The 22,202-nt window shown below is 35.8% G+C and overlaps 1 protein-coding gene across 10 annotated transcripts in view; it reads right to left on the bottom strand.

The window, feature by feature from the left end:
- The window catches only part of SPHKAP (SPHK1 interactor, AKAP domain containing), a 175,614-nt gene that overhangs the window by 132,296 nt on the left and 21,116 nt on the right, over positions 1 to 22,202 (bottom strand). For 3 of the 10 annotated variants that reach the window (XM_071216089.1, XM_071216085.1, XM_071216087.1), the window contains exons 2-3: positions 16,173 to 16,250; positions 14,445 to 14,507 (exon numbers count right to left, since the gene is read on the bottom strand). The exons of 4 other annotated variants lie outside the window; for them this stretch is intronic. The gene's annotated coding sequence lies outside the window, so the exon portion shown is untranslated. The remainder of the gene's footprint in view (positions 1 to 14,444; positions 14,508 to 16,172; positions 16,251 to 22,202) is intronic. 3 more of the 10 variants (XM_071216084.1, XM_071216086.1, XM_071216088.1) reach the window with 1 other exon arrangement.

Raw genomic sequence — 22,202 nt, 5'->3', positions numbered from 1 at the left:
CCTGGAACATTTTCCTTTGATTTTGACAAGTGTTGACAATATTTATTAAGCACATCCTTTCAGAAAAGTTTCTTGCTGAAATTAATAAATGTGTTTTAATGAGGAGGTAGAAAAGGTGGGAAAGAAGGTACAAAAGCACAATTTGAAGTAGTGACTAAAACATGTAATGGAAAAAGAAGCAGCCTTCCTTATAGAAAATGTTATATATGAATGAGATGCTAATTTACCACTGTACAGGAGTCATCAATGACTCATGCAGCATAAATAAGTAGGTCACCGTCAGTAGTGAAAAAGACCCAGGGAGGAATTAGTTATTTCCCCAGAGAGAAAAGCGTCCAGTTGTGGAAATTAACTTGCAAGTTCAAATAGCCTGCTGCCTGCTGAGGAAGAGATCAGAGCAGGACAAAGCGAATGTCTTTTATTGGCAAGTGCAGGGCATATTCGTGTGTGCACTTATTTTGAGTTTGATGAACAGGCTACAACCCTTGTGACAATGAGTAGAGGAGGTTAAGGGTTAAGATAGGCAGGCTTTGCAGCCAGAATGATGAAGTTCAAATCCCAGCTTTGCCACTTCCTAACTGTGTTACCTTGGCCCAGATACTGATCTTCTCTCTCATTTTCATCATCTTCAAAAGGGGATAATAATAATACTAACTATGCTATAGGGTTCTTTTGAGGATTCAATGAATAAGTTCTTGTAGAATAAGTTGACATGAAGAACCTACTCAGCACATTATCTATTATTATTACAAACTTGGGGGGAGCAGTTGACAACATAAATTGGGAAAAAAATTTTTTTCCAGTTATTTGAATGAGAATTCTTGTAGCTATTCAACACAAGGCATTGAAAATAGTAATAGCAACAACAACAGTAACTATTGACATTTATTTGGACTTTATGATTTGTCCGGGAATATGGTAATTGCTTGATAAGGAAAAGTGTATACAGTCCTCCTCTTTTGCTAATAGTATTATAGTATTATTGCTATCCTTTTTATAGAAATGAGGAAACCAACACTCAAAGAGGTTAATGAACTCAGTTTTGTTCACAGCTGATAAAGAGAGGAGCTGGAATCTCAACCCAGATCTGTCATATACTTAATACTTACTTTCTTATTGTCTAATAGGCTCTGAAACCATTATACATGTACATAATTATTCTAGAGAATGCAACGATTCTTTATGAACTTCTGAAAGAGTTGACAACAATATTAATAATAAACATTTACTGAGCACCTACTACATGCCAGACATATGTAATATATCTTTCAATCTTCCTGACAACCAGATGAGGAGGGCAGTTTAACTACCCCTCAACTTTACAAAGGAAGAAATTGAGTCCTAGAGGATTTAAGTTATTTTTCAAGGTCAAGCAATTATGATGTATGACGTGGAAAGCTTGCACTCAAAATCAGCTTTGGTTTTAAGCCCATGCCCTAAACCAGTTTGTAATATCACGTTTCCTACATTGCAAAGAACCCAGATGTCTTCAGATGTTTAAATCTTGATTTAAAAACATAACTAAATTCCAGATGTGCCCTCTAATTTATGCCCATTACATTCTGAAATGAGCTTGTTAGGATGTGTTTGATAAAACCAACCAATGGTTCAAGATGTCACTTGCAGTGAAGCAAGGGATGCATGGACATGGTCTTTGGGCTCTACCTCCTCCTCCTCACCTTTGCTGGTAACCCATCCACAAAGATGGGCTAAACCCTGCCACAGGGAGAGCTCTGTGCTAGGATGGGATATGAGATCCCTAAGGCTATTTTTGAAGTCAAAGATCTTTGGCTGGTTTGTTATACACACAGGTAGACAAACATGCAGTCCTTGAGAGTGAAATAATAAGTAGTCTGTGAAATAAAATTCTTCTTACTAGCAAAATATTTAGAGATCACTTTATAACACTGTATAGCATGAATAATATGATAGTGAAGCTTTACTGGTGCATATTATATACCAGGCACTGTGCATTATTATTTCACTTAATCATCACATTCCAATGAGGTGACTGTTTTCATTACTTCCATTTTAAAGAAGAACAAATTGTGGAAAACAAAATGAAATTACTTGCCTAGGCACTGTGCTAAATGCTTGATTTGTATTACTTCGTTTAATCTCCATAAATACCCAGTAAAACAGATGTAATTTATTTTCATTTTCCAGATAACTAAACTGAGACATTGCTAAATTGTAGCAGAACTGGTGTCAAACCCAATAGTCTGATTCCAGAGTACTAGCACTTAGTCACTCTGCTTTTCTGTGCATCATCTAGGAAATGGAAGAACCAAGATCCAAGTTAACATAAGGCTAACTATATAGTCGTGCTCAGAACATTCCACTACATCCCAAGTGTGAAACAATGTTAGGATACATTCACACATTTCAAATCTCTTTATAAGAAATAACTAATAATTAATTATGGCTAAAAATAATTGAAAACTTCCTTGTAGCAGTTTGATCTTGTTTATGAATTCTATAAATAGATTTTGGATTATGTTTGTAAACTGGTCTGTCCCTGTGGGCATATTCGATTATATTGAATTCAGAACTTTCACTTTTACTTGATTAAATAATGATTAAGGCTTTGATTGGGCCACATCAGTAGGATGCTAAGTGCCTGCCCCCTTGGTGGGTGGGGACTCACAGAGAAAATGACAGGTGTGGTGCTGCACACATGGAGAATTGATGCAGGAAGATGATACAACAAAAAGAGACACAGATAGCTGGTGGCACTGACAATAATATAAGCAGACACAGAAGAATGCACAGTGAATGGACACAGAGAGCAGACAACTTGGCGGGGGGGGGGGGGAGGAGGAAAGAGAAATAAATAAAAAATAAAATCTTTAAAAAACATTCCTGTTTTATAGCAAAAGCAGACAGACTACTTCCATGAAAAAGTTTTTAAGCACCACAGAGAAATTTTAAAAAATACATAACCTCCCCCAAAGCAAAGAGTATCTACAATTTCAAGCAAAACAGTTTCTTCCATCTGCCTATAAGATCTAAGCCCCATCTCAATCTAAAGCAGAATGAGCATTACCATCCCAAAATTACCAAGATTGAGGAATGAACAAACATAAGGAGTAATGCAACCCTGGAATAAATAGACATTAATATTGTAGAAATGAAGAACTTATAACATTGATATAAAGACAGTGGTTACCAGAGGTTCTGAGGGGAGAGAGGCAGAAGAAAAGTGGAATATAGCACAATTTTAGAGCATTGGAATTATTCTGCATGATATTGTAATGATGGACAAAAGCCATTTATACATTTTGCTAAAACCTATAAAATTGTATGGTGCAAAGTATAAAACATCTTGGTGCAAAGTATAAAATAGCTTGGTCAGTATCATGCTTCAATATTTGTTCACCAATTGTAACAAATATACCACACTAATGTAAAATGTTATTAATAGGGGAAGATGTTGAGAGGGAGAAGAGGTAGGGTATATGGGAATCCCCTATATTTTTTATGTAACTTTTCTGTAATCTAAAACTTCTTTTAAAATAAAGTTTAAACAATAAATAACCACAATGGCAAACATCTCAGTTCCAGGACATTGAGTTTGTTGTTTTGTATTTTGGTTATTGTATTTTAACTCATGTCATCAAAAAATGACTGTCACTTTCAGAAATGATGACTTTCAATGGGAATGGCAGTGGCAGAGGAGGAGTCTAGAACCATAGTATCATTATGAGGAAACAAGGACAATGAGGTTGATGGGAAAGGATGAAGTATGGAGAAGTGGCTAGTTGGATATGAGATTATAAGAAATTCAAAATAGCTGATTCTAAAAAGCACTTTATGTAGTTGAACTTAAATGGCTGGAAAATAGAACGGCAGTCATAAAGGTCATCCAAAACCTTGTTGCTCACTCGAAGTTTGGTCCAAGATCTATAGCATTGGTGTCCCATGGGAGCCTGTTAGATGTCCAGAATCATAGGCCCCTCCCTAGAACTGCTGAATCAGAGTATGCATTTTGACAATTATTTACAATAAGGCCAGGTGGTTCATGCACCTCCTAACATTTTGGAAGTGTTTTCCCCAACATAGTAAATTGAGAATACATTCTCAATTATCCTTGGGTCTTTGCACATAATACTACTTCTAGGAACACTCTGTGGATAATTCCTACTCTGCCCTTTGATCGCAGTTTATAAATCATCTCTCATACCTCCTTCCTCTCTTCCTGTCAAGGATGTGACAACTCCTCTCCAGCATGCCTCAAATGCACATACACACCACACACACACGTATGTACACACACAAGCCCCTCTACCCCAACCCCATCTTCCCACTCCCCTTGATGTGGGCTATGGGTGGCAGGCTTTGCCTCTTCAGAGATAACCTAAACTATCTGACTTGTGGGTGTGGGATGATGAAAGGTTGCAGTCCTGTCCTTGGTGAGCAGGAAACAGTTTAACAATGCAAGGTCTATAAACTTTAAGTATTCAGGGAAATGCAAAGCAAATATGCTAAATGCTTATCTAATGCCTGAGGTCCATGGTAAAAGCTTACCTAAGATGTGGAAATACATGCTAATTCAAGCCTATTGAGAACTGAAACAAAAGGACCATTTGGCCTTTCCTCTCTGTATAAAAGACATTTGAAAATCTTGTTCGGGGCTCGGGATTGAAACAGAAAGTTCCGAAGTCCGGCCGGCCGTCAATAAACCATTTTTCCTTCTTAAAACCATTCCTGAGTCCTGGCCTCTCTATACACAAATAATTGAGCCTCTCTCAAATTCTACAACACCCTCTCAGCCCAAGGACTGTGATGGGTGCACTTCTTGTGTGTTCCAGCAGCATCCTGACCATGTCCTTTTATAGCACTGACCTAAATGGTTTGTAATGTATTATCTGTCTCCCCTTTTAGTTTGGGAGTTCTGAAAGGGCAGGGACCACTTAAGGATCTAAGACAATACTAGTCACTGGTAGATGCTCAACAAACATTTAGTGATGTTGTTTCTTCTTATCTTTCTGAGCATCTTGGTTGATCTCAAAACATTAGGCACAAGCACCTATTTGAAGTCAATGCTAAATTTTCTGCAGTGGCGACAGGTGGTGGGAAAAACCACATCTGAGAAAATAATTTAAAGAATTTCCCAGGATCATTGGACTGAAAAGAGATCTTGTTGCCATTCTTGCTAAAATGTCAAATAAATGCAGTTTAAAGTTAAAGGATTTTAACAGATTCTAAAAGATAAGATTTGTTCTTATCTTTTCCCCACTTAAAGGATGTTTTCTGGAAAACGCAGTCATTATCATTACCTTTGATTGCCTCCATTCTATTACAGATATCTATCCTTGCACTTTATACTAAATTCTTTAATTTCAACATTGGAAAAAAATAAAATCTCTAATCTTTCAGATGAGACCTTGAGCAAGAAAACGAGATGCTTCCATTAAAATCAATTTAATAATACACTACAACCAATATATGAAAGAATATTTAAGATATGCCTTCATGTGGGTCAAAAGAAAAGTTTGCCCAAGTGAATGTCCTTATTTTACTCTCATCCAAAGGGATTGATCTGTTACGTAAGGTTCAGGGGTTTAGGTCAGTCTTTCCAAACATGATTTATTTGTTTTTTAAAATCATAGGGTGTATTAGCTTCTCCTTCCCTCATCTTTTGACCACTCTGTGTATTCTTCTGCTTGTTTCATCTCCTAGAAAAGAAGATTATATGTTTTTTGTTTTGTTTCGTTTTGTTTTTTTGCTGCCAGCAAATGTTTTTCTTCTAGATTGGAGACATCAGAGCATGATTTTCCATCGTGCTATCCATGCAAATTAAGCACATCACCAGCTCATTAATTCCATAGGATTTTAGCAAATCTATCCAAGGAAATACCACTATTCAAACCTTAGAAATATTTAAAGACAAGGATTACCTATTCTGATTTAAAATTTAAGGTTGTTGAATAACTATAAAGTGGCAAACAGATTTTATATCTCCTGGATCTGTCAAGCAACAATAACAACATCTGCAGCATTATAAACTCGTCAACCCTTTATTTTCTGTAAGGACATTTTTTGTGAGGACATTGCAAAAAAAAAACATAAGTTCACTACCTCTGCTTTCTTAATCATTCTTCAAAGAAAAGATACTGTAAGAATGTAGCAAAAAGCTATGCCCTATTATCTAAGGATGAAGGATATTTCTTAAGAAAAGATAATCTGACAAATTGCTACTATCATTTTCACCCTCAGATCTGTAAAAACATTGCAGACCTCAGCAGGGACAATACTCTTGTGAAGTACTGGTGAATGACTACAGAAAGAATATGAACAGGTCATTCATTATTGTACATAAAACCCGTGGCACATTCCTAGCTGAGAGAATGTCCTCAAACTCGCTACCTTCTAATTCAGCCTTGATTATTTGAAAACAAAAACACATAAAATATGGCTATAGTGTTTTTATTTACTTTGGAATGTAATTTGTAAATGCCAGGGCTCTTAAACTCCTTATTTTCAGTACTCGCTGTGCTGAAATATTTTATCCTGAAAAAATCATTTCAGATGTATTCAGTGAAATATGACACCTCATCATAAACAAATACCATGCAAAATAACTGAACTACAATATGAAAGCCAATCATATAGCAAACTTCTCAATATAAGAAAAGGGCTATATTCCATGCAACGTTATTGGTGATAGTACACACAATATAAAATAACATTTGTTAAACATTTGTCGGTTAGATCCTGTGCTTGCAAATTTATATATTCTCTCAGTAAAGTGGTGATGGCAGGCAATGTTCTCATAAGTTTAATCACTACTGTAGGGGTTTATTAACTTTGGAACTTCAAAAGTTATTTTACAGTCTCAGGCTTCTCCAAGATCCTGGAAGTAATTTTGAAAATAAAATCCCTTTTTCAGAAAAAGAATCAAGCAAGATTATACGATGGCTTAGCTTCCTGCACCCATGCCTCTTTTGTTAATGAGGGTTATGGAGATTTTCCCCAAAAAAACAAAGGCCCTACAAATACTGTGTGTGAAAACATTATTTTAACATAAGAAAGTACACATTACTACATTACTGTTACTAAGATAATTTTGCATGCATACGTATTTACACATGACTACCACCAGATGCTTATGACAGAAATATTTATCCCTAAAGTGCTTTATTTATTTCTAAAATGTTTTAGGTGTATAGTTCCTTGAAAGGTCAAAGCACATTATGTATTTCATTGCATTCTGCTACATTTATACTTGAGTTCAGATAAATTCAGATTATATGTTCCAGTAACCATCTCAGCTCCCATCTGATGCTGTTCTTCCACTAAGACCAGGTACCTTACTTTGTTATATAATCTCCTTCCTAGTGCCACTAACAAAAGTTATCATTGGATGCATAACAGGTGCTTACCACTCTACTAAGAGTTTTACATAGTCATTTAATTATACCTATTTAATAGATGAGAATTCGAGAATTAAAGAGGGTAATGTATAATCCAAGGCTATATAGCTGGTAAATAACAGACCTGAGATTCAACATGCTGCTCTTAACACTCTACCATGTCATTTTCCACTGTGACCTTTAACATCCATTCTCATTCTTTACGTGTATGACCTTGGCTTCTAAATTAGTCCAAATGTAGACATCTCCCAATGCTTTGACGTTCAAGAAATCTGGGCTCAAATTTCCATTCTACAATTGAACAGCTGGATGAAATTAGACACGTTACTCAAATTTTTTTAAACCTTAATTTCTTCATCTGTAAAATGGAGATAATAGTAGAAGCTTTGTGATGGGACTGTTGTGATGATTAAATGAAGTAATTCTCATGAAGCAGTAGTAGAATGCCTGGCAGAGGGCAAACACCTAATTTTACATTGAGAAATGCTACTACATCAATCCTTTCATATTTATTTTCATTTATGTATGATTTCAACACTTTCTGATAAGTTAAATATAATATAGGCAGACATTTTGTATAAGTACACACGTATTAATTATAGTGACAGCTCTCCTTTAGTTCCCAGACCTGAGTTTCCAAAATATAACAATCAAGATTTCCATTTTTATATTGACTTTTTAAACTCTTATCATGACGTTATAAATTGAAAAAAATAAAGACTTTTTTTTTAATCCAAGAGAACATAGAATTCATTCAATAAGTCTGAAATTACAATAATGTGTCCTGTTCAGGCATTCAGACACAAAATTTTCTACCTCTCAACGTAGGAAAATTTTCATTAAATGGAAGCAAAGTTCTAAAGCTTACATAAGACAAGTGATAGCAAATCTGACATTAGCAAAATCAAAACTGATAGTTTCTAAAGGAAAGTACTTGTATTGCTAAAATGCTACTTTAAGTAACAAAACTTTACAGAATTACTTTAATAAATACATAAGGATATTTTTATGAAGTATTATGTACATATGTTTCTGTTTGGTCTCTTAATTAGCTTGATAAACATTTTCTTGAAGAGGTAATGGGAGTTGGGCTTCCAAGGAAATCTGTTTCAGTTATCACAGACTCCACCTCTTAAAGCTGAGGGAAGGAAATGCAAGGGGGCTTGGCTTGAAACATGCATGTTGGTCATTTACATTGAAAGGTTTTGGCAGTTAATGAACATGGTATGATGAAGTGAAAGCTGGTAAAAGAGGAAACGTAACAAATGTCGGAGTGTCAGAAAAATATGGTCATGTACCAATGTGATCTGTCTGGTGAGTATAGATTTTTATAAATTTTTTTCACAAATAGCGCATGAATGAATTTGGTACATTTCTTAAGTTAGGAAAACTGGTCTATTGTTTTGTTGACCAAAATAATGTCATATTTTATATGTTGCTTCTGGGAGTGCAAATTATATCTGACTTTGCTTTAATAATGATCTGATCATACTTTTCAAGACTCTTTTTCATATTGTTTCCCAATTATCCCTTTATGAGAATCTATTTGAATGGAAAGACACTAAAATAAAGGCTTTCATATCAAGATGTTGATAATAATGTTAGTAGTATTGTTAATAATGGAAAAAAAAACTGGAATTCGATAATGTGATAGTTTGGAGCTACATACCACAGAAAAACATGTTCTTAAATTAATCCATTCTGTGGTTGTGGACCCATTATAAGTAAGACCTTTTGATGAGATTGATTCAGTTAAAGTGGGGCTGAATTTAGTTAGGACAGGCCTTAATCCTAATACTGGAGTTCTTAATGGGCAGAATGAAATTCAGACATTTAGAGAAAAAGCCATTGGAAGCAAGAAGCTGAAGGTCAGCAGAACTGGGAAAAGAAGGAAGCAGCCACAAGAGGCTGCCATATGCATTGCCATGTGAAAGAAAAGTCAAGACCAAGGATCATTGACAGCCTGCCCCAGAACACCAGATTTTGGAAAGAAAGCATTACCTTTTGATGCCTATATTTGGACTTTTCATAGCCTCAAAACTGTGAGCCATTAAATATCCATTGTTTAAGCCAACCACTTGCATGATATTTGCTTGAGCAGCCAAGGAAACTAAAACGAACAATATATCTACTCATAGATACATTGATGAGCTTAGAATACAGACATTAAGATGATGTCTCCCTTCCCTCTCCCCCCTCAAAGAAACGGGATGGGAAAATGCTCCAATGTTATATAACACAAAATGTTATACTACACAACTGTTAACACAAGTTGCACCCTTTGAAAATATAAGATTGAGCATGTCATTTCTGTGCTTAAACCCTTGCAATAGCTCTGCATTTTGCTCTGGGTAAAACCATAAGCACTTATGGTGGACAGCAAGGTCCCACCTGGTTGGACTCCCTTTCCAACCGTGTCTTCCCCCACTCTCCCTCCTGCCCTCTGCTCCAGTCACTTGGCCTCCCTGCCACTCCTTTAACAGGCCAGGGACACTTCTGCCTTAGGACCTTCACATACCATTCCCTCTGCTGGAATGTTCTTTCCCTGGAGATCTGCGCACTTCACTTCATTGTCTCTTTTTTTTTCTTTCTTTATTTTCTTTTTCATTGCCTCTTTGTCTTTCTCAACTGTCTCTTTCTCAATGAGGCTACCCTGATGACTCAAATTACAATTGCCACCTACACCTCCCTAATTCCTGACTTCCCAATCTTTCCAACTTGCTCTATTTTTTTCAATGTCAGCGTCCTCTCTGAACACTGCATTTATTTACTGTGCTTATTATTTATTATTTCTCCCCTCTCCAGTGTATGAACACCATGATTGCAGTGGTCTTGGGTGTTTTTCTTCTAACGTATTCTTAGTCCAAGAATAATGCCATGCATACAATAGAGGCTCAGGAAATGTTTATTGACTCAATGAATTAATTAAAAAATAAATATACACATAATTTCATATGCAAAGTAACATGTAAAAATGTTGGCAGCAGTTATCTTTGGGAAATGGGGTTATATGCCATATTTTCTTCCCTGCTATGTTCTATATTTTCTAAATCATCTATATTGAGCATATTATTATCTTGCGTTAGAAAAAGATCTTTATTTTTAAATGTGTGATATGAAGTCCTTTATATTGGAAATCTAGTGCTTGTGAACAAATTTGGAAATGCAAAATTCCATGACAATTACACTTACAATGAATGTCCCTGAATATTAAATTGTTTTGTCCTTTCCAATCAACTGAAATTTTCAATCTTAACATATGGGTTACTGCTTCAGTAAGGAGTTCTCAAGGGCCATACCAAAGGAAACAGACAAATCAACCACCACAGTGAAAGTGGGCTGATAAGACTGGTAAAAGTGGTAAAACTATTATAACAAAGCAGCAAAACCTTCTTTAAATCAAAGGTAACTTCCCATGGCAAAAACATTAATGTCACTAGAGAAGACTGCTTTATCACAGATAACTGTTTCTGACTCTGTATCTTGCCTCCCTAACATCTCTAGGGAATGCGACTGTTGAATATCTTCAAACTTGTCTCTGTGGATAACTTTGGTGAAAAGAAATTCAATTTGAACAATCCTTTGGATTACTTCACCTGATTCTGTATAATAAAACTTAGACCACAAAGCAAAAGTTCTTTGAGACTGCTGCATGAAGTTTCTGGTCAAATTTAAAACAACAATGTCATAACACCAAAAATACAAATCTCCTTAACAGGAATATCTGGTGATGGGTAAAGCAATGTTAATGTCTTTATTTTCCTTAGACTGCTTTAATGGACTCAAGAATTTTATTGAGCTCTTTATTGGGTACATGAGAGTATTTTTAAAATGCCTAGCCTTTTACGAATAGCTTAAATAACACTCAGCATGTAGGAATGGGATTGAAGACTATTCCTTAAAAGAAATCAGAAGGGGTCACCTTGGCCAGGTGATTCCAGCTATTGGATCTTCTGGCAAACATAGTATGATTTAATAAATGGCTCCTCTAAGTGTACCTGGAATTTAAATCGTTACAACTATAAATTATTCCCATATAGTTCGACTAATATAATTTCCTCAGCCTGAATGCATTTTATGAATTTTTAAAAGTACAGGTTGCAAATGTCAAGAATTTTTATAAATGAAAATAAACTAAAAATAAAGGTAGTTTTGCATCAAAGACATCTAGCAATGAGAGAATAAACAGAACTCACAAACTGGGAGCCATATACTGCACAGTATTAAAATATTTTAAATTAGTTGCCAAGACTTGAAAATGGGAAAATGCCTAAAAAGTCTGGATTTCTGTCTTCTCTTGAATTCTACTGGTTTCAGATAATGCAATTATAATTTGCATGAATATTTTTTGGCCAGAAGGAAAATATGAAAGTTCTACCTAAAGTTTTTAAAGATTATTTCTACAATGATTGGTAAATCACACTTCACTGGATAATAATTGATAAATTTGGGCATCCTTCAGATTCAGCATGCATCATGAGTTTACTGCACTCATTTTCATTACAAGTATTGCCCTAGTACACATTTAATTAAGGTGATCCCTGCTTAAAAATCCACCCAGACATATATTTGGTCCTAGATTTTCTCCTCCAGATTTTCTGAATTGTATGACTATGCCATGAGTTAACTTTGCTCTTAGATTTATTTTGCATTCTATTTTGAAGAAAAGCACTTTGAAACATGATTTTATTAGAGTTCCGGGAAGGTTTTTCAGCTGTGATAGCAGAAGGTATACAAAAACTTGTAAGCTAGAAAATAATTGGAATTTTCTCTCTTTGGAGACAGTATATGTGGAAATCACATTCTGGTAATCGTTTTATTTTTCAGCGGCAATATGTATCAGTCTCCATTTTAAGGCACATTTGTATTCAGCCTGAAAGAAGAAGGGTTTTACAATTTAGTTGGGCTTGAATTAAATGAAGCCAGGTTTTATTTACAAATTTATTACTTGGCTCTTGAGGTGAAAAAGATGATCTGATTCACTATTGAACCCAATAAAACAACTAGCTCAATTTTTTTAGTAAATTCTGAATAAATAAAGTAAGGTAAATGAACAGCATCATTCTAAAAATCTCAGTGATATTTCTATATTTAAGTGAAATAATAGTAGATAATCTTTTAATTCTAACTCCATGCTTTTGTCTGTGAAAGTCTGCAGTCCTGAGAAACAAGTATTAGTGAAGCTATCAGATAGACAGAAATAATTTTTACAAACCTGAGCAGAACTTTCATATTTTCCTTTTTACCAAGAAAAACTCATGAAAATTTTAATTGCATTATTTGAAACCAGTAGAAGGAATGAGGCAATATAGAGCAAGATCCACATATCAATGGGGGAGGACAGACTAAAGTGTCAAGCCCTCAGCATTGTTGTAAAAATCTATGAATCTTGCACTTCAAGTAGGAAAGCTTGGTTGTCAATGTGGGCCTAGAGGGGAGAGGGAGAGAGGAATAGAATAGATGGAAGAGGGGGTAACTGGGGGGCATTGGAAGTGTGTCACAAAGTCGTGCAACGATGGATATAAGCTGTGATAAATTTCACCAAAAATTTATAAAAGTGTATAGTCTAAAATGTAAACCATAATGTAACCAAAAATTTAGAAAAGTGTACTATCTAAAATATAAACCATAATGTAAGCCATAATGGCACCATGGTTAGTAGCTATGTTTCAATATCTGTAATCAGCTGTAGCAAATATAACATCCACATGTAAAAAGATCATTGCTGAGGAAGGGGAAAAGGGTTTGATATTGGGTCTATGAGAGTCCCCTATACTGTCTATGTGACTTTACTGTGATCTAAAACTATTTAGAAGACAAAATTAAAAATTAAAAAAAAGGGGGGGTATGTAGACACTGAGGAAGGAGTGGAAGAGATTGCCTTGCAACTGGACATGTAGGGCAACACCTATTACTGTGATGAAAGGCAAAACATCAAAAAGTTTCATATTTTTCATTTTTTAATACTCCAATCTATTTTTTACTTATTTTAGTTTTTCTAATTATTATGTATTCTATTTCTAATCTTTAAAACTGCCAATACTATTTCATTTTCCTACTTATTGAATTTGGCAATATATTAGGCTTCATTTTTAAAGAAGTTTTGGATCACAGAGGGGTTTAACTATAGCAGGGGAGGAACACTGGTGTGGGGTGTCATTGATGGGGGATGCTTACGTGGGAGGGAGTTTGCGAGGGCATGCACGTAGGGTATACAGGTATGTTCAATGTTTGTTGGGTATTGTCATAGTGGAGAGTTACAAATGACAACTGAGGGAGTGCTGAGTTCCCATCCTGGGGAGCTCTGTTGCATTCCCCAATGGAACAGAAACAATCCCCCAAGTGCAAGGGCAAAGACCAGTGAAGAAGGATGGTCCATTGATGGGCCCTTGATACTGGTGACTATTCTTATAAGCCTGTGTGCCTGAAATTTCAACTAGGCCTAGAGCTGCAGGGTGCCTAAGAGTTATCTCTTGAGAGCCTTCATGTTGCTCAAATGTAGCCACTATCTAAGCCAAACTCAGCATGTAAATGCATTACCTTCCCCCCAGAGTGGGATGTGACTCCTGGGGATGAACCTCCCTGGTGCTGAGGGTTTACTACCATCACCAGCTGGTGATGCAACTAGAAAAAGACCTTGAATAAAAGGTGGAAATGGTAAAGACAAATGAATTTATATGGCTGAGAGACTTCAAAATGAGTAGGGAGGTCATCAGAGGGGTTGTGCTTACACACATCTCCGCAGGATCCCAGAGACAGTCCAAGTAGATACAACCCTAGGTACTGGTGCTCCTGAGGGTTATGGAGACACACAGGTACTATGGTCATAATAGATGGCTCTGGAGTTCATTGCCTTGCTAGTGGCCCTACTTTGGAATTGGTGCTCCTGAGTGTGACTCAGATGTGACCTCTCTATATATGCCTCTTCTGTCACTTTTACTGAACCTGTAATTGGTGCTTGGGTTTGTGTATGCTCAGGAGACTTGGATTTCTGGACTGTCCATGTGCCAGCTGGGCCCTGAGCCTCAGCAGAGTTGCAACACCTACTCTCCGGTTCATTGGACTTACCCAAGTCAGATGATGGGGAGGTGAGAACGGTCAGCCACACCAGGGAACTGAGACTGTCTGCAACTGCAAGCAGGAGAATCACATCCATCAGCCATGTGGGATCTAAGCCCCTTCTCAATTTAGAGGTGGAGTGGGCATCACCATCCCAGGGTCCACAGGATGGAGGAATGTAATATGGATTGGCGTGGACTTGCTAGTATTCTACTATAAACCATTGTGACTCTAGCAATAGAAGAAATTGTATCATTGATAGGGAGATGGTGGCCACAGGAATTACTGAGGGCAGGAAGAGGGAGGAAGCGGTGTGATATGGAGTATTTTTGGGACTTGGATTTGTCCTGAATGATACTGCAGGGATAGATGCAGGACATTTTATATCCCCATAACCCATTAGATGGACTGGGGGAGAGTGTGAACTACAATGTAAACTATGGTCCATGCGGTGTGACAATGCTCCAGTATGTACTCACCAAATGCAATGAATGTGCCTCACTGATGAAAGGGGATGTTGATGTAGGAGGAGCAGGGTGGGGTAGGGAGTGGGGTATATGGGAACCTCTCGTTTTTTAATGTAAAGTTTTATGTGATCTATTTATCTTTTTTAAAAAGACAATAAAAAAGCACATTAAAAAAAACAACCAAATATTCCACATGAGAAGACTAGCAGTTAACCTAAATGTTAAAAAATTTTAAAACTCTTGTGTCATATGGTTAGTGAAATATTACTGAGTGCAAAATTTAGGTCAAAAGACTTAATTCTGGGCCCCAGCTCTTATCGGTTTCACTAGATTGACTTTGCAAAAGTTACTTAATTTCTCCAAGTCTCAGTTTTTTTCTCTCTATTAAGTGGACCAATACTATTTACTTTAAAAGATTGGTTGTTATTGAAGGGAGATAATCTTGGTTAATAGTAATACGAATGATTTTTCGAGCACCCATGCAACTCCAGCCACTATGAAAGGCTCTTTACAGTTGTCACTTCAAATCTTCAAAGCATCATAGCAGGGAAGTTGTAATTAGCCTATGAGAGCCATAAACCTCTGAGATGCAGAGCTTTGGAATTTGCTCAGCATCACCCAGTTAATAATTAGGTGGTTTAATTTGGGATCGATGAGCCTGAGCCCCATCTTTGCTCTTTCCTGGATGCCGTGTGATATTTATACTGCACAACTTGCCCTGTAGTCAGATGTTTCTTAAGAATTGTTTTTCTTTAGAATGCTCCCATTTTGTTGGGGCACTGTTGTCCAGAGATCAATGCGATTGGGGGGTGAGGCTTAGCCTGTAATGTGTCTGGCCAGCAACCCTGGTTGGAGGCAGTTCTCCTTGAGAAAAAGGTGTGTGCAGGGGTACCTGAGTCATTGAAGCACATCACCAAATGCACCCTAAGCCTAGAATTCAAGGAAGGTAGAGAGAAAACCATCCTATTTTATGGTTAGAGGGAGAAGCAAAGCTCTGCCTAAAGAATTTCTGCCACCTTCTAATATTATTGATGCTGCAATCACCATTAATGCTTGGAGGGGTAGCAGGACCCTACAGGGGTGGGGCACAGGAGGGTACATTTTTGAAGGGCTCCTCAACATTGCAGTTTAGCGGAAATAGTACGGCAAACCTTGCACAAGTCTGCAAGGTGAAGATGAGAATGGCATGAAGTTCCTCAGGTGTTAAATGAGGCGGCCCTGAGCATGACTTGGCTTTATAATCCCCTGGACCCCACACACCACAACCAACCTGGATTCCTGGGAGTGTCTCCTGGTGGGCAAGGCAGCAGAGAGGCAGGTAGGTGAGTTTGTTCAACTACCCATAGGGCTGATGGAGAGGGCCACACCCACATTAAAGGAGTTACAAACACCAGCAGATTTGGAGAAGAAGCAGGAGAAGTGTGGGGAGGAAAAAAAGAGAAGAAACAGAAGTTTTAGTATCATTCAAGAGGAAAGACATGGATTTTCAGCAGGCCATCTTTAAAAAGAACAAAATAGCTAGATAGTGAGGTTGTAACAATAAAAAAAATTATCCTCAGAAAAGGGTTCAAAAGTTTGCATGCATATTTTCAGACAGCATCTGCCTTGGATAATATGCTGAGTTTGTGTCTGTGATTGAGCTTTTCATTTTTGGTGCATCAAAGGGTAACTTGAATCTTGGAGAAAAGAATTTCTGGGTCTTCCAACCTGGTTAATGGGTATGTGTGGGTGAGGTCTACAGTTTTTGCTAAGATTCTTAAGCTTAAATATTTGAATAGAGAGAATGGTAGGGCAACAGGTGTTTTTTTGTTGTTTGTTTTTTAATGGATGCTTGTTCAGGCTTCTCTTAATGCCTTGCAATTAATGTTTCTACACAACGCTTACCTATTAGGTACACTCTACCTTTTTTTTTTCAAGCAGGTCAATAACACATTTCTTCAAATCTTATAACTTTTAAAAATAGTATCTTTAGCCATATCTATATCATCTTTATCTATTATATGAACAAAAAGTAAACAAGAAGCAGTCAGTGAAGTTATCTTGGAATCCCCATTGCCTGTCAGTCAATGGTACATAATTAGGATTCAATAAAAGTTACTGCATGAAGGAATATACCCAAGAAGAACTCGAATAGATAAAATATCAAAAAATTCAAAGCAGTAGATGCCTGGGATGAACGTGGTAGAGCACACGGTATGAACAGTGTCACCATCTGTGGTCAAATAAGATCGCTATTCTATATCACTCACTAAGGTTTATAATTGACTCTTGAAAAGTCTTGCACTCTCTTTAGATTTACTCCTAGCAACATCATGTTTATTGATAGAATTGTAAGGTTTACTTTTTAAATTTAATTCATCATTTATAGCGTATATTAAGAAATGTCGTTTATATGTATGTTTTAAGTTATATTCAGCAAGTATGTTAAACTCATTCACTAACAGTTCAGCTGCAAATACTGAGAGTTTTGTTTTTTTCTTTTACATATTTTTCTCATTCTTGTCTTGCTCCACTGGCCAGGATCTTCAGTGAAATTTTGAATAAAATAATGAAAAAATCTTTTGAAGTTACACTGTTATGTACCATGTTTGCTATAGGATTTTTGTAGATACCCTTTATTAGGTAAAGGAAGTTCTTGTTCACTATTTTTCGAGTACTTTTATTTTTTTAATTGTGAAAGAATGTTGCATTTTATCAAAGTGCCTTTTTTGCGTTTATTTTTTTTAAGATTTATTTATGTATGTATGTATTTATTTATTTATTTTTCCATTCTAATCCATATTTTATTCCTCCATTCTGTGGACCCTGGGATGGTGATGTCCACTCCACCTCTAGAGCAAAAGGGGGCTTAGATTCCACATGGATGATGGATGCAATTCTTCTGCTTGCAGCTGTAGGCACTCTTGATCCCTGGTGTGGTGGTAGACCATCTTCACCTCCCTGTTAGCTGACTTCCAGCTTATCAAAGATTTATCTATTTATCTACTCCCTCCCCCACCCCCCGTGCTGCTTGCACTCCCTGTCTGATCTCTGTATCCATTTGCTACACATTCTTCTGTGTTTGCTTGTCTTCTCTTCTTGTCTCATCTTCTCTTTAGGAGGCACTGGGAACTGATCCCAGGACCTTCCCATGTGGGAAAGAGGCACTCATTAGCTTGAGCCACCCCAGCTCCCTGGTTTGTTGTGTCTTTCACTGTCTCTCCTCTGTGTCTCTTATTGTTAGGTCATCTTGTTGCACCGGCTCTCTGTACCATGTAGGCCAGCTTGTTTTTCTTTCCCACCAGGACGCCCTGGGAATCAAACCCCGCAACCTCCATATGGTAGACTGGAGCTAAATCACTTGAGCCACATCTGCTTCCCCTTTTCTGCGTTTATTAAGATCACTATGTAGTTTCCTCCTTTTGATTGTTAATATGGATTATAATAATTGGTTTTTTAATGTTGAACCAGTCTTGAATTCCTGGGATGAACTCAATTTGATAATGTTGCACTATCTTTTCTGTATATTTTAGAACCCAGCTTGCTAATATTTTGATTGGGATGTTTTCCCTGTATGATCATGGGTAAGACTGGTTATATATCTTTTTAAAAAAATTTGTCAGGCTGGTGTCTAGGTTGTGTTAGCATCATGAAATTAATTAGTAATGGTTTTTTTCCTATTTGCTAGAAGAGTATGTGTACTATTGGATTATCTCTTCATCAAATGGCTGGCATAACTGTCCAGTGAAGCTACCTGGAATGGAGCTTTATCTGTTGGAAGATTTTTGACCACAGATTCAATATCTTTAAAGTATATAGACTATTCATGGTTTCCATTTCTTTTTGAGTTACTTTATGCTGTTTTTCTCCAGAATTTTCCATTTTATCTAATTTTTTGTATTTATGAACATAACATTTCATAATATATTATTATATTTTTGTTTATAATATCTGTAGTGATGTTCACTGTTTTCATTCTGCCACTGTTTTTATTGTTCCTTCCCCTCTTTTTCCCCAAGTATGCATAACAGGGATTTTTCATTTTGATTTGTCTTTTCAGAGAAACACCTTTTTTTTATTAAAAAAATTTTTTTAAAGATACGTAGATCGCACAAAATATTACATTAAAAAATATGAGGTTCCCATATACTGCACTCCCACAACTTCTCTCATTAGTGTGGTACATTCATTGCATTTGATGAGTACATTTTGGAGCATAGCTACACAGCATGGATTATAGTTTACACTGTAGTTTACACACTCTCTCAGTCCATTCAGTGGGTTATGGCAGGATATATAATGTCCTGCATCTGTCCCTGCAATATCATTGAGAGCAACACCTTTTGATTTGTTTATCCTCTATACTGTATGTTCACTTTCTATTTAATTGATTTCTGGTATTATTATTACTTCTTTACTTTTATTGCTGTAAAGTTATCTTTCTATTCTTTTTCAAATCTCGGGAGACATATGCTTCCTATGCTTACTATAATTTTTAACTTTTCCTTTTTTTTTTAATGTATGCCTTTAAGGTTATATATATTTTTCTTTTAGAACTGCTTCTTTTGCATTACACAAGTTTTAAAATATGGCGTTTCAGTTATCTTTCAATTAAAACTATTTTCTATAAGTAGAAAATAAAAACTATAGTTTTTTAAAAAATGTGTATTTGGGAGTACATTTATATTTCTATTAACATGGAAATATTTTATTTATATTTTTGCTATTGATTTCTAGTTGAATTGCATCGTGGTAAGATAACATGCATGATTTTTATCTTTAGTATTTGTTGAGAATTATTTTAAAATTGAGTCTATGATCAATTTCTGTACATATTATGTACATTATACATGTTTGGTTATAGCATTCTATCACACGCACACAAATACACACATATTAGGTTAAGCAGCTATGATGTTCAGATCTTGTAAGTGCTTATTGACTTTTTTTTTTGTATAATGTTTTCTTCTAATCCAATCAATTTTACTGTATTTATTTTTAGGCTATTTTATTAGGTGGATACAAATTTAAAATGATGTATTATGCTGGTGAGTCAACCTTTTGTTATAATAAAGTGACATACTTTACCTCTAGCAATGACTTTGCACATTAAAGTTCATTTTGTCTGATAATGATAAAGTTACATCAGTTTTCTTTTGGTTATCAACTGCATGATATGCCTTTTTTCTGTCTTTTTTTTTTTTAGTATTTTATGTTTTATATATGTCTTCATTTTTTTGATAATTTTGAAATATCATGGCTCATCTTTGTAATTTATTTGGAGGATTTAGGCCATTTACTTTCAATTGTTAATATATTTGGTTCTATATATACCATTTAATTTGTCCTCTTATTTTGTCCCAACTCTCTATATTTCTTTTCCTTTAACATCTTATCTATTTTGTTTAAGATTTATTATTTTACTATTTTTCTATTAGTTTGGAATTTATGCTCTCTTTTCCAATTCTTTTAGCAGTTATCTTAGAAAAGATAATATTTATATTTATTTTAACACATTAAAAAATTAATCAACATCTCTCACCTCCTCTAGGTTAATACAACAATTTTATAACAGCTTTGCTTCAACTAACCTCTCTCAATTTATATTATTCCATTATATTTTAATCTTTTTTAAGACTCCATAGGGCAAGTCAATGTTTGCTTAGATTTACTAAATATTTAAAACTTTCATTGTTCTTTATTCCTTTTTGTATCTCAGACCTCACATCTGTGATTGCCTTCCTTCTGCCTGAATTAAACCCCTTATAAATTTTCATTAATGAAAAGTTGGGGGGTTAGCAATGAAGATCTTTTCCATTTATGCAGTGGTGGCCATCTCTATAATAAAATTCTTAAAGCAAGAAAAGTAATGTGGAATAAAGTAACCATAACATAGCTTATTAAATAACTATAGCCTGCATGCAACTATTATTAATGGGGACCTCATAATGCCACATTTTAATCATGGCAACATTAGAAGTTTGCTTAATAAAAAGATGTCACAAAAGTAAATATGATGTAAATATGCATTTCAGATTTTATAACTCAAAAGTCAATGTGTCCAAATAGCCAAGATCCAAGAAACTTTGAATTGTTCTTGGAAATCACGTTTCATCCTCCCTAGGAGAAACTGAGCATGGAAATTTACTGAGATACACACAGATAAATGTGTTTCATCATTATTAGGACAATCTAGCCATTGGCACAGCAGGTTTAGATGGCACTGAGAAACGTGAAACAGGAGTGCAAAGTGAGCCAATCCAGTCAGAGCAATTATGCAAAGACACTTCTGGGATACTTTGTATTTTAGTCATTCTCTTATTTTGAAAATATTCAAGAGTCTTAGAAGCATATTTCTGACAGAAATCCTGTAAATTTAATAATTATTGAAAATTACAATTATAAACAGGCAACTGAGACTGTATGTGGCACAGGCAAAAAGGGCAAGGCAAACCTTCAAATTTTAGGAGCTCTTGTTAATAGTAGCCCTGGGAGGGAACTCAGCAGGTCGTTCAGTTTATTATCCTGTTTTTAGGCAGAGTGGAACTGAATGTGTCCTATATAGGAGATCATCACAGTTAGGAAAGCTTTGCCTTGTGATGGACTGAAGCTAAGCTGTGGCAACCTAAGAGAACAAGACTCTTTCCTCCCCTCACACCCCAAGACTTACTTTGAGATAAGAATAACGGTTTTATATAGATATTTCATAGAGTCTACATTATGGTTTCCCAGATAATCTGAAATTCATGTCTCAGAGTAGCTATACTTTCAGAGGAAGCTTTGTTTCTATTAATGTTCCTGATGAGCAACTTAAGTTTGTATGAACAGCTCAATTTTTCTCCAGGGTAGAAGGAATGAAACTGATTCTTCAACTAAAATTACAAGTGGAAGGGCTAATAACAACACCATCATAGTTACAGACCTTCTTGTCACTGATGCAGATTTACTTTCGAACTTCTCATTTTCTGAGGTAAGGTCACCTACAAATACACAATCACTTCATTTCTCCTAAAATGCCCAATCCAAGTGAGACTTCTTTCCAAAAATTGTGTTAGCAGTTCTATTAGCCATCTTGTGTGCAGAAAAAGCAGGAAGAACATAATGCTTTCTTAAGCAATCATCAAACTGCTTAGAAATCTGTGTGCACATTCATTCATTTATTGTCAACAAAGAGTTACTGAGCACAAAACAGTGAGGTGCTCGAGATATTAAAGTTAATAAAGCAGACAAAAATCCCTGCCTTCATTGAGTTTGTTTTATTAGAGAAGAGACAAAAAATATATATATAAATGTAAACTATATGTGGGAAGAAAAATAAAAT

Source organism: Dasypus novemcinctus, chromosome 7, assembly GCF_030445035.2.
Source record: "Dasypus novemcinctus isolate mDasNov1 chromosome 7, mDasNov1.1.hap2, whole genome shotgun sequence".
Taxonomy (NCBI): domain Eukaryota; kingdom Metazoa; phylum Chordata; class Mammalia; order Cingulata; family Dasypodidae; genus Dasypus; species Dasypus novemcinctus.
Note: the sequence above shows the minus strand (reverse complement) of the source record. Positions and strands in the feature narration are given on the sequence as shown.